General features: G+C 45.6%; 1 pseudogene; it reads right to left on the reverse strand.

Annotated features, from left to right (window-relative positions):
* Nucleotides 1-682: 682 nt before the first annotated feature.
* LOC133928166 (uncharacterized) lies at nt 683-14,124 on the reverse strand (annotated as a pseudogene).
* Between the last annotated feature and the right edge of the window lie 434 nt (nt 14,125-14,558).

Genomic DNA, 14,558 nt, shown 5'->3' on the forward strand with positions numbered 1-14,558 from the left:
ATCAACACTGGAAAATAAGGAAAATAAAAAGTATGGGAGTAGATGCTTACTTGAAGGAGCTTGTAACAAAGTTCTCATCCACCATAATAATATGATTGGTTTCATCCCAATCAACATAATATTATTGGTTATGCGAATAGCACATCTCTCCATTGTCCAAAAGATAGCATGGATGACTATATTAGTATACACAAAAGCAGCTCAATTTCTCTGATTTCAATATAGCAAAGAAGGTCACCACATAGTAGGAAAAGCAGGTCACCACATGCAGTAGGAAAAGCAGGTCGCCACATGCAATAGCAAAAGAAGGTCACCAAAACACTTCAACAGAATTCCAACTAACATTAGTGACCATCTTGTCACATAAGAGCAGGTACACCTAAGATCCCAGAGTTGTGTCACTAGAACTATCAAGCCAACCATGAATACCCTCATTTTCAAAGAGTGCCAAGTAAACACCAACACTGATTTTATCATTTGTACGAATAGGCAAAGCCTCTAACTTCTTCCACAATGCAGCATATGGGTTATCAATCTTTCAGACTAGGGGTGGAGGAGGTGGCTCGGTAAAAGACTTTGCAATTACCTTTTGTAGTGGTGTTGATTTCTTCAGTGGCATCTGACAAACGGCTCTTAGACTTTGATGGCTTCTTACTAGGGGACTTAACTCCTCTTGATCGCTTTATACAGATCGAGGTGTGCTAGAAGAGCTATTATCTCCTGCATAATTAGGACTAATTTTGTCACCTTTAGGTGATGGTAATGTGTTGGAGTCATCACCTTCAAGCTCAACAGGGCATGCATAACTAGATAGATCATTGACCCCTGCACTATCATCACTAGCAGAATCCTTACCACATCCAAGCATGTTTCTTGGTCCATGGCAAGAGAACCATCTGCATGACTACCCTGGAAGAGCTCTTCCATCTCATGAAAGAATTTGATGGGCTTAGAAAGCAAGCGTCTTGCTGTGAGGAACCGTCCAAATTATATTCTAATTAATCATCATGAATGATCTATAACATAATCACATCCATAACGAGTAACCAGAATCCAATTTCGGTAGTCCTGTTACGTGTTTTGTGCCCATGTTTGGAACACTTGCTTTTCCAATATATAACATCACAACAAAACTTAAGAAAGAGCGAGTAATTAAATTATATTACAAGTTATTAAGCACTTGATCATTGACATAATTTACAATAAAAGGAATCTAGGAGGGTAAAGAACATATCACCTCCTAACCAAAACTAGAAACTATGCGACGGATGATAACACCTATTAACATCAAAAGCTAAGCCATATGCTCTTAGGCTCCACCCAAAAACACGCCACATGAGTAGTTTGCACTACTCATTCCCGTTACCTACATTGACGGGCATGAAGTGGCCAAACATGAGCTCATCCTCACCAGCAGGACTTAATACATAATCGGTACATATAATAACCCGACTCCAAGGATTATGCATTTAAGTCATTAGCAAGGAGTGGGTCGTAAGGTTAAGTAAATTTATAAACTTAAGTAACCTAACATCTATGTGTGAGCATCTATACTTAGCTCAAAGCACATCTATCCTGCAACATCAACCTGCACATAAATCTAAAAGGAACCATCTCATATAATCAATAATCCTCAACAACCAAACCAAAAAGCACACAACATGAGTAGTTTGCACTACTCATTCCCGCCACCAACACTGTTAGGCGTGAAGTAGCCAAACACGAGCTCCTCCTTACCCGCAGAACCTGAAAGAGCAGTATGAGTACGAAGATACTCACAAGACTTAATCTATAATGGGTACATATAATAACCCGACTCTAAGGATTATGCATTTAAGTCATTAGCAAGGGGTAGGCCACAAGATTAAGTAAATTTATAAGTGTAAGTAACCTAACATCTATGTGTGAGCATCTATACTTAACTCAAAGCATATCTATCCTGCAATATCAATCTGCACATAAATATAAAAGGAACCATCTCATATAAGCAATAATCCTCAACAACCAAACCCAACATACTATGTCATATCTCCAAATTCGGAAACTCTACGACCGATACGGATGGACAAAAGCATGCTCATGACCGAGAGCGTGGTAATTTGAATTGTTCTTATACCTTGAATGGGGGGACAACTTTACCCACGCGACCCGGGTCCATCCTCTTGACCCCTAAGATAAACTTTCTCATACCCGAAACTATCCACTTGCACATGCCTCTATGGCACCGGGGTTACCGTAAGTGTGTCCCAGACACTTTCGGCTCCCTGCTACCTTACTTCTCCTTTATTTTTCTTATGCGTCGTAGAGACGCACGGCAAGCGTCAGCACGATGTATGATACTTGACTCATTCATCTATTATCCGAATATATTGTTGTACGGAAAGTGTTAAAGCCAACGGCACCAACGGATGATGCTTAAACAACGCAAGCAGTCTATATCATCCGGGTTCCACCCCCGACCTACCCCTAGCACCGACCACATCTCGCCTCATCTCATATCTCATAGATCACATATCATTATCATTTTAATTATGAATATGTGGAGAATCATCCAAATAATATTCTAATTAATCACCAGGATGATCATTATTCATAATCACAACATCGATGATTAACCAGAATATCATCCTAGTCGTCCCGGCACGTGTATTGTGCCCAAGGATCGGAACACATGCCTTCCAACGTATACATCACAACATAGCTTAGTAAAGAGCGAGTAATAAATATTTATATTACAAGTATTAAGCATGCAATTGATTTCAACAATTTACAACAAAAGCGATCTAGGAGGAGACAAAACCCCTCAACTCCTAACCACAAAAGAACTACACAGCGAAAAGTTAAACTTATAATCAACAAAAGAGAACGACGCCACATGCCCTTAGACATCGTCTCAACACGCCACCTTTAGAGTAGGATGCACTACTCTTGCCCGCCACCCTGATCGGTAGGCACGAAGTAACCAAAGACAGCATCTTCCTCGATGGTAGCAATACCTGCATCAACTTAAGGGCAGCATCCTGAGTACGAAGGTACTCGCAAGACTTACACAATATGGGTATATAATATTTTGACTCCAAGAATTATGCATTGAGCCGTTAGTAAGGACAGGCCATAAGGTTAAGTAAAACATATGCGGTATGTAACCTAGACATATATATGTGAGCAACTATACTTAACTAAACATGTCATTCTACACTGCAATAACTAACTGAACATAAATGAAACTGTAACATAAATGTAACATACGTACTTGAACATATAAGTAAACTGAACCAACTCATCCACCCCCATAATAGCCGAACCATCAACCACATATTCGGACCATCAACCACATACGAGAACTCTATGACCGGGTGCAAATAAAACAATAGCATGCTCATTACCGAGAGCGTAGCAGTTCGAACTGTTTATACACACTGCAGGGGATACTCCTGGACACACACGACATGAGGACCGTACGGCTTGTGCCACCCACTAAAGTGCACACAAGGGGGTACTCGCGACAACTTTCCCAACCAGCCCCAACTGTGTGGATCATGCATCGCTCGGCGCAGCGGTACTAGAACTATTCCCGGAGCAAACTAGTACCACTTACAAGCCCGTCCGCTCACACCATCGATGTTCAGGCCCACAAAGCCACAGCTGCGAAGGTATTCAGCTTGCCTTACCATTAGATCAGCATGTGGTGAGTAAGGTAAGTGTTAAAGCCAACTACCCCAACGATCGTCCTTAAACGATAAAAGCGGTCTACGATGCCCGGGTTCCTCTCCCGAACTACCCCTAGGACTTTCCTTTGAGGAAGGCGTCACCCCTAACACCTCCCACATCTCATCTCAGACTCACCATTCATCCAACCAACATCCACATAACCATATACGTGAACAAGTAGTAAGCTACGCGAACAATGATCGAACCATTGCTCGTCTTCTACCGAGGACCTATGCATTGCTAAGCATTTCGATCGACTCTTAGACATTTACCACGTTACCAAGGCTATAAGGATATAGAGGAACAATTCAAGGTAGGGATTATGCAATCAACATAGGTTCTACCCATAAAAAACCGATATCGACTCCCTATACATACAAACCTATACATAAGCATAGTTTATCAATATTTAGATTTTTTTTCAATTTGACAAAGGTGCAATATGATATATGCTTGCCTTGCTGCTCAGGTAGCTTCCTATAGTTACACACGCAACACTCGCAGAAATCCGAAAGATTGGAGTCGTCTTCGACCACGGTCGCTTCCCGCTCTGGCTCCTTGTTAGCTAAACAAGAACGCGTACAATGATGAGCATAAATAAATGCAAAAAGGTATGCCACAATGCTTAACAACATGCTAGAAGTATAAGATATGTGAGTCAATGCAATACTAAACGATCTAAATGAAAACCAGAAAATAACAGTCATCCAGAGTATCTAGATTGGTTCGGAGTATCTGGGTTCGGACCCTCTGGGTGACTCTCCAAAAGAGGTGCTTGGTTACTGCCTTTTTTATTTGACTGGCCCGGAGTATTCGGTGAATCCGGAATATCTGGGTTCCTGAGTATCCGGGCCATCCTTCGGTAAAGGCTCTCGATTAGCTACTGTTCTAATTTAACCCGAAAACTCCGGGTTGGTCCGGACTATCCGGGATATGCCGGACACTCCGAGTGAGGCTTCGAACGAAGCTCTCGGTTACTCGATAATGCAACTACCCGAAGTCACTAGGCTTAACCGAATTATTCGGGTGATACAGACTTGGGTTCTTCACAACTTTTCCCGCGGGTGATTCGACTCACTTTATAAATTTGTGCTACACAAACGTGCATATACCCCATCCAAAAGATTCTAAACCAATCGCGCACCCTAAACCCTAACCAATTTTGAACACAATTCAACGAACCATTTCTGCTGAACCCAGAGTATCCAGGTGAGTCCGGAATGTCCGAGTCAGCCTAGAAAAGCTGTTCTCGAGTGGATTTTTGGTCGATTCGAGTTGCGATATTTTCCAAGCCTAAAAGGAACATGTTAGGGGTAGTCCAAGGGTCCTGGAACTTACTCATCAACTAGCAACGCGACTCTAGAGCTCATTTTCGACCAAAACTCCATTTTTCTCCAAAAAGCTCAAGAACGTCAAGAACATCAAGAACTACTTGATTCTTCCACACAAAAAAAAATGGATTGGATAGATGAGTAGCTCATGAGCTATAGAATGCAAGGGTATCACATGCATACCTTGAATCCTCCACTTGAGCTCGGATTTTGGGAGAAAGGAGAGAGTGAGCTTGAGTGGGAGAGTGAGAGGGGAGCTGCTGCTGCTGCTGCAACTTGGGTGGGGACGTGGGGAGTGAGAGGAGGAGAGAGAGAGGGCAGGTACGGTGCTGCTGTCGGAGGGTGAACTCCTAAAGCAAGGATCCGGAGAGACCCCCTTTGAGATTCGGCCGGGGGGATGATTCTGAATCTGTTTGCGGGAGAAATAAATGGGCGTAAATGCGATGGCAGGTGGAATGGAATGATCGAATGCAAAATGCAGTAAATGCACTGGAGGTTTTTAGACAGGTTCGGGCCGCACTGAGCGTAATACCCTACTCCTGTGTGGATGCTATAAATGCACTGAGAATGTCTCTCAGGGATGTTGCTGGTTACAAGAATGTTTGTCTATCCTAGAGCTTCTGGCTCCTTGTTCTTCGGGGGTCTCAACTTCTGTGCTTGTACTGAACCTCTGTCTTGGATCTTCGTCCGAGTCGGAGAGCCCGAGTTTCTGTGTCCATCGGCTCCTCTTAAAAACTCGCCGGCGGTAGCGTGCCCCGAAAGGGATGGCACGCGTTCCAAGGCACTATAAATGGAAAAGCAACCATCATGGGCTGCTACGCGAAGTGACGGGGTTGGAAACACGCCCCCGCCCGGTCTCGGTCGTCATGATGTCGTGCCCGCTCGGTCTTGTACGCCTGACACAGCAGGGCGGCAGACGGGGCGCCTTGGGCCTCGCGATGCTATCCCGAGGCGCGCCGGATGACACGGGATGGGACCCGTGCATTAAATGTCCCCACACCCTCCTGCCAGAATATGGCAGGGACTGACACCGAGCATGACAGGAGTAGTTGGAAGTGACAGGCCATGCGCCCTCTTAAATGTGGCATCGGACCTTCACTGGTTGACACCTCTCCGTTGGACCTCTGTGGGGGCCACCGACGAACGGCTTCTTAGGCCGTCGGGGAACCGAATGCTCAGGGGCCATTGTTCACAGCCCCGAGCACTTTCTCCTGGATATACCTTTTCTTGGTCCTCGGGGAACCGAGTGCTCGGGGGCCACTGTTCATGATCCCGAGCACTCTCTCCCGGAATTCACTATTTAGGTCCTCGGGGAACCGAGTGCTCGGGGACCATTGATCTCAGCCCCGTGCACTCTCTCCCGGAACTATCTTCCTTGGGTCCTCAGGGTACTCGGGTGCTCGGGGGTCACTGTTCGTAGCCTCGAGCACGCCCTTCCCGGTACTCGGCTTTTCTGGTCGTCGGGGGACTTGGGTGCTCGGGGGGCCACTGTTCATAGCCCCGAGCACTTTCTTCTCGACACTTAGTCTTCGCGGATCATCGGGGAACTCGGGTACTCAGGGACCACTGTTCATGGCCCCGAGCACCCTCTCCCGGGACTTAGTCTTCTCGTACATCGCGGAGATGATCCCCACGGGAAGGGCGCCATGTGGAAAATTGCGGATCTGGCCTCGGGACTCAGGGACCCCTGGTTCCTGATTCACCAACAGTTTCCCACTTGAGAGAGGGAGTGGGAGGTGTGGGACCCATGTGTTAGAGAAAATAGGTATTTCCAATGCAATTTCTATCCTTTTCTCTCCCAATTTTCTTTCTCTTATCCAAATGATATCAAACGAATTGCCCTAATGCGCCAAATAATTCCTCTAGAATTTAATTATGATGCTAATGACATATGATTAAACTTAATCATGTGATTACGGAATTTGGGACGTGACAGAATAATATGTAATCCCTAAGCTCGCGAATAATAGTTGAATCATTGCTCGTCTTCTACAGATGACCTATACGTTGCTAAGCATTTCGAATAATTTGTAAGTTAGACATTAACCATGTGATCAAGGCTACAGGGATATGTAAAATCAATAACTCAAGGTAGAGATAATGCAAATCAATATAGGTTCTACTCATATAAGCCTGACATCAACTTGCTAACCATGCAATATACATAAGCGACAACTTATCAATTTAGACTCCATTCAATTCAAACAAGGTGCAATATGCTTAGTTGCTTGCCTTGCTACTCTAGTAGTTGCCTGATACTTCCCACACAGCACTTACAAAACTCCGGTAGCTCGATGTCAGCTTCACTCGCTTGGACCGTCGTTGCAACGCTCTCTAAACGAATCAAGAACGCATTGCATAAACAAATAAATGATGGAAAAATGTGTAAATGATGCATACTTGGATAATACTAGAGTGTCGTGTTTCAAAAACATTTGCAAAATACCACCAAATGATTAGGGTTTCAAAGTTTGAAACCCCGGATAAGTTAACATAAGTACACATAGCCTTGAATGGCTGGCGGTCAGACTGATATGCAAGTGGCAGTCAGATACCGAGCGTGTAGAGAGTTTAGGGCCCTTTCGGTCAGACCGAAGGTATGGTGGCGGTCAAACCACCGACCAGCGATCATACTGGCCATAGTGGTGATTTGACTCATAAATTCAGATATTTTGAACCGATCTACTGGCGGTCAGACCGACTCTAGTGGCGGTCAGACCGCCAGACCCTAGTGTTAGCACCTTCACAGGGTCATCGGTGAGGACTCCGGTGAAACCTTCGATGACAAAGGGTGCCAAAGTACTTCATAGGACCAAGAGAACGTATTCTATGATTGTTTGGATGACATGCATAGTCCGAACATGTAAAACCCCAAAAATGAGATCTAGACCTAGTATTCACCAGTGTTTCACGATGAAAATCGAAACGACCATCGCCTAGGGCTAGGAAACAATGGGAAAATGGTAAAGGGATGTTTACCTCGATATAGAGGAACTTTGTATTGCATCAGAATCCTCTGGGGAAGCTTCGATCCACCGATTAGACTCCCGGAAGGTGAATGAGCTCACGAAGGAAGAAACGGCGAGGAAACCCCTCCAGCGGGGAGGAAAGGGGGAAGAAGCTCGGGAAAGTCCTCCGGGAAGCTCGTGGGAGTCCCCACCTCCAATCTCTGGTCGTCAACACGTCAATTTGGAGCTATCTCTCTCTCTCTAGTGTTTGTTGGAGTGAGAGAGTGATTGAGAGGGAGAAAGAGAGGTAAATGAGAGAAAGAATGAGTGAGAGAAGCGATCGACCAATTAAGGGAGTCTCTATGTGCTGGCAGTCAGAACGTGGGAAGGGTTGGTCAGAACGTGGGAAGCCCACGTGGAAAGCCTACGTGGTTGTCCACCTAGCGGTCAGACTGCGGTTGAGCCCGGTCAAACCACGAGAAGGGTTTTTGCTGAATTTTATTCTAATTTCCCCTATTTTCTTTCTTCTTTCTTTTCTTCTTTTCTCCAAAGTATTTAGGGTCTTCCTATCTCTTTCTATACCATTTTCACTCCCAAAATATCCAAAATAATAACTAATCACATAAAACATACCGCCATGATGATTATGCATGCTTAGTCTCATACTTAGCGTTTTGGGATGTGACACTCGCCTTATCCTACATGTGAATACAAGACAAGAGTTATACTGTGAAATTTGTAATGTCAACAAAAATTATGAGATATACATCGAGCTGTACTTATTCAGATTCAGAAATAGTTATCTTGCACTTAGTGACATCAGATCCATTTCCACTCTTATTTAAAGTTGTCTCAATTATCTTCTATTTCTCCTTGTAGTCTATATAGTGACGATCAACTTGTGCAATAGTTACACCCATACCAAACTCTTTGTTTAAGGCATCAGCACACTTTGTATGGTGTGGCTTTTTCCACACAAAGACTGAATGCTGGGTTTTCTTATGCTCAATATAAAAAATTTAGCATGAAATTGGTGTGTTCCTCATCCCAAGTGATGGTTCTCTCACGGACAAACCCATCAACATCCACCTTTCCCTTTCTCTTCACCATTTCTTGCCTAATTAAAAAGTTCATATCATCAGCATAATAAATATTTGAATACAATGATGTATTCAGCATAAACAAATAGCAAACGCATGGTCACAACCAGAAATTACAGTACATAGAATATTTGAATAATGGTCTCAAAGCATGATCACAACCAGAAATTACAGTACATAGAATATTTGAATAATGGTCTCAAACAAAAAATGCAATACATGGAATATTTAAATAATGGTCTCAAATAGAAATTTGAGTACATGGAATACAATCATGAGTAGAACCACTACATGACACATTCAATAGTTATATTCACGGTGGTCTGATTTGCTTCTAAACTGGAATTGCCTACTTTATCTCGCCACATGCTACGCGCTAGCTGATCTCTTTTAAGTATCCAAGCCTGACTCTCAGTACGTATGTCAAGATAGGACCGATTGCTCCTTGGAAGGGCTCTGTACCAGGAATCATCATCATAGACATACTCATCATCACTATCCTCTAGTATCCAATTATGAAGTGCACAGCATGCAACCATAAGCTTTACTTGAATTTTCAAAGGAAAATTTGGTTGACTTTTAAGGATGCTAAACCGATTCTTCAAGGTACCAAAAGCTCACTCAACTGTTGTCCTAAGTGAGGAGTGGCGGGGGTTGAATAATTTCTTATAATATTCTGGTTCTCTAGTGCCTTTGTATTCTTTAAGATGATAACAAACACCACATTATGGAGGAAGTATACCAGGTCTTTCTACATATCCAGCATCAGCTAGAAAGAATTTTCCTACAACGTGAACATGTTCCCTACATTAGTGATGAACGTTTGTGTTGTTTAATTAGTCTATAATGTGAATTACTACCTTTTGGTATTTTTAGGCCAATGGGGCGACTTAGAGCATCTTGAAGGACATGAGAATCATGTGTTGATTCCTCTCATCTAGCAAGAACATAGATAAATTGCAAGTCAAAACAACAGCTGCAAGGACATTCTGAGTTGGAATGGACTTTGTACCCCTAAACCTGTCCTGCATGAGTGCAGGGACAAATGCCAGCGTATAAGGACCATCCAAGGCTCAAATGCAACCCTAAGACAAGACAAATGATGTTTCATTAGACTAACACACCACTCACCTAAATTTGAGAAAGCTAGCTGAAGGAGTTTCATGATTATTGTACCTCAAAGTAAGGGTGGAACCTACCTAGATTACTTGTGATCTTTGGATGTGTGTAAATAGTTTTGATGTATATGAGTTCTCTAGCAAGTAGCTCAAGTGCATCTAGAATGGCATTGAAGTTCCTATTAACTATCTCACCCGATCGAATGAACTCAAAATCAACAGCTCTATTAGACCATTTTCGACCTACTACTTGCATGAACATAGCAACTTGTTCTTCCACCATGACGTTCAATGTGTCCACTAAAAGACCACAAGGTCTTAGGTTTCCACAAAGCCTATGAAAAATTGATTTTCGCATGCACAACTCAGAAATACAATGGGCTTCAATTCCATTATATAAACGTTGTAGCTGTATTTCTCGTGAAATGTCTCTACCCAATATGGGGCCATATATAACACCTTCGCACTCCCTCTTTCAGTCAAATACGAGTAACTGGCTAGGCACAAGGCAAGAGCAGCGAGTAACATTTTCCTCCACATGTAGTAGCAACAATAGTAACTAAAGTAATAATCTAAGCATAACTGCTTTCTTCGCTCCATCTAGAAATAGAAAATGTTACGCCAAAAAATGAATCAACATTGTTTCGCATAGCAATTAAACAAAAATAAATAAACGGCAACATTCCATCAGCTTCTCTAAGCAACAGACACGTGCATTTTGTCACCTAGCTATAGGCTTTTATGCATAAAAAATTGATGCATCTATGAACAATTAAGAGAAACTAGAAAAGGGGGTACAATTTATTTACCTCAGAGCCACAATGATTTGGCAACTAAAATAGATATGACAAAGAAACAACACTAACAACAGCAAATATGGGAATACACAGGCTATACAGATCATGATTCAACATTAGACACCTCAAACATTCGACAACAAGCAACGAAACAAAAAAATATATAGTTTTTACCTCATATCTGCTAGACCAAGAGAGACAAAATGGAGTCACCCCTTGTAGCAGCTAATTGACCTGTGGAATCGTCATGGGGATTAGAAAGGGAGGTTAAGAAAACTAATAAGAAGCAGAAATTGATAAAATGGAGTCACCCCTTGTAGCAGCTAATTGACCTGTGGAATCGCCATGGGGATTAGAAAGGGAGGTTTAGGAAACTAATAAGAAGCAGAAATTGTTCGTTTCACTCACACCTAGTGTTTGGATCTGTAAATACTTTGGAGGAGACGCCCAGCCCTAGCATGAGCTGCGTACAGATGAGATCACAGAGTTGAACACCGGTAGTGTCGTTGTAAAGAATATGCCCCCCCCCCCGCCAAGATGGCCAACAATGACCAGTTTTTGCAGGACTAATTCTTTTTCTCTAAACAAGGTCCACCGCACGACCACACCCCCGACCTACGTTGGACTTACCGTGACCAATCTCTAATGGTCGCGGGGCAAGCGCACCACTCCGACTCCAGCCGAGGCGACCATGGCCGGCACAGAGCTTTCGTGTTCCATCCCGCAACATTAATTGTTACGAGATGGGCTTGCAGACGAACAGAGGGCATGGCAGGCGCGCATGGGCAACCAGCGATGGAACAGGGCAAACCGGGCAACCCAGACTTGATAAGCGGGGAAGCGAGTGAGAGATGAGACTAGCATCATAGCGCTCCAGGGTAGGCACAACGCATGCGTGCTCAGCAATGATAGCCTATGTTGACCGTCTAGATATGTGTCGGAGAGTGAACTCCTGTCGCAGGGATCCCGAGAGACCCCTCTTTAGAGATTCGGCCGGGGGGATGATCCTAGAAAAGCTTGTACGGGAAAAAAGCGGGAACGGAAGTAAATGCGCTGGCTTGCGGGTACACCGGGTTTTTGAACAGGTTCGGGCCGCGCGGGGGCGTAACACCCTACTCCTGTATGAGTGTTATATCTATCCTTGAAGGGGATCCTTCAAGGATATATCTGGTTCTCCAAGGAGAGCTGTTTACAAAGAGCTGGAGGCTCTTATGTTCTAGCTAGCTGGTCTCTTGATCGTCTTGCGATCGGGGGCTGTTGTTTTCTTGTTCTTCGACTGACTCTCTTCTTCTTTTTTTGTTCGGTGTCCTCCATCCTTTCCTTTTATAGATGCGCCGACCTCGACATATCCTGAATGGGAAAGAGGGGACGCGAATGCCCAGGTGCCACGGAGAAAGGCGTAATCATTTCATTTTGGCGAAGTGACAGGGGCGGTGGAGGAAGGCGGCGTGCATTCGACCACCAGCCGCTGCGGAAGCTTCGGGGTGCTCTGAAAAGGGCCCACCGGACAGCCTCAGAGGTGCCCGGTGCGCCCACCCTGTCTTGTTCTCCTGCCAGGGCAGGGTGGCAGGCCGAGCGCTTCGATTCTGGCGACGTTATCCCGAGGCGCGCAGGCGAAAACGGGACGGGACCCGTGCATTTAATGGACCCACGCCCCCCTGCCATTGCATGGCAGGGTCTGACACTGGGGCGTGGGCAGCCGAGAATGTCAGGATGTCAGAATGTCAGGCCACGCGCGCCTATTAAATGCGGCATCGGGCCCTTGACTGGATGACACCCTGACGACGGGGCCCTTCGAGTCTTTGAACGAGCTTGCGCGAACCTTCGGGGGACCGAGTCTTCGGGGGCTGCCACGTGCAGCCCCGAGCACTCTCTCCCGAGCACTTCAGCGGGACCTTCGGGGCACCGAGTCCTCGGGGGCTGCCACGTGCAGCCCCGAGCACTCTCTCCCGAGCACTTCAGCGGGACCTTCGGGGCACCGAGTCCTCGGGGGCTGCCACGTGCAGCCCCGAGCACTCTCTCCCGAGCACTTCAGCGGGACCTTCGGGGCACCGAGTCCTCGGGGGCTGCCACGTGCAGCCCCGAGCACTCTCTCCCGAGCACTTCAGCGGGACCTTCGGGGCACCGAGTCCTCGGGGGCTGCCACGTGCAGCCCCGAGCACTCTCTCCCGAGCACTTCAGCGGGACCTTCGGGGCACCGAGTCCTCGGGGGCTGCCACGTGCAGCCCCGAGCACTCTCTCCCGAGCACTTCAGCGGGACCTTCGGGGCACCGAGTCCTCGGGGGCTGCCACGTGCAGCCCCGAGCACTCTCTCCCGAGCACTTCAGCGGGACCTTCGGGGCACCGAGTCCTCGGGGGCTGCCACGTGCAGCCCCGAGCACTCTCTCCCGAGCACTCTGTTTCTACCTATCTTGCAGGGTGGTGATATGTGGTGGACGGCCGGTCTGGCCTCGGGACTTAGGGACCCCTGGTTCTAAATACACCGACAATATGTATGGGTCTATTTGATGGGCTCACGTGTAAGACTCCTTTCCTACTGGGCTAAGGGGAAGGGAATCCACCTTAGGGAAGGGGGGGGGGGCAAAAAAAACACAAAGAAGAAACCATACTTAATGAGAAGAATACATATGATGTATGGCTATTACCTTAAGGGGGTCTGAACCTGGATAAACTCTGGTATTCTTAGATTAGCATAGGCACATCTCCCAGAACACAGATCATGCACCCCTCGTCCGATACATCCTGGAATCACTGTCAGGGATCCACCCCTTACAGGTAGCTAGCGATCCCTCCGATTCAGGACCAGCAGCACAGAAAAGCAGAGAAGATGTCCTGTAGTTATGGCTATAAGGACCAGAAGGACCGAGCATAGCAGCCATGGGAGATGAGAAAGATAGATCAACACATACCTTGAGTTAGTGCAGATCGAATTGCCTGAGTGAAGTGGCAATCACCGCAGCTCACACGATGGGCTCAGCACTATCCAAACATAGTGATGAGGAAGGAAGCAGATCTAGGGATGGATTTGCAGCGGATTGATCGATTGAGATAAAATATTGGTTAGAATGGAGAAGAAGAAATTTTAGGAGAAACTGTAGAGGGAGAGAGTGAGATGTGGAGAAGACTAAGTGGAAGAGGAACTTGCTGTAAAGATGAGGCACGAGAGAGAGTACTTGTGAATTTTCTTTCTCCATTGTGAGAAGCTTTCTGCTTCACTCTAGCTTTTCGTGCCACTAGGACGGTGACCACAACGTGTACTTTTTTCGGTACGTGCGTTGCACCGAAGTGCTGGCGAGCAAATTGATCGCTAGATTTTTGGCGAGATTTGCTGTGACGAAGAATGTAGTAGCCATCTAACTTTGTTTGGCATGCCACAGTCTAGTAGAGAAACAAACAGCAGACTAACATAGTGTGGCACACCTAACTTGTGGCATGGCAAGTTGCGGCCGTCAACCAAACAAGCCTAGTACCTGCTTAACATTACGAAGAAAGATACCTAAATTAGTCTGTCAGTAACGTCGTCAGTCTGTTCCTTTCGTAAGCCTGTCATTCA

Source organism: Phragmites australis, chromosome 9 (genome assembly GCF_958298935.1).
Source record: "Phragmites australis chromosome 9, lpPhrAust1.1, whole genome shotgun sequence".
NCBI classification, from domain to species: domain Eukaryota; kingdom Viridiplantae; phylum Streptophyta; class Magnoliopsida; order Poales; family Poaceae; genus Phragmites; species Phragmites australis.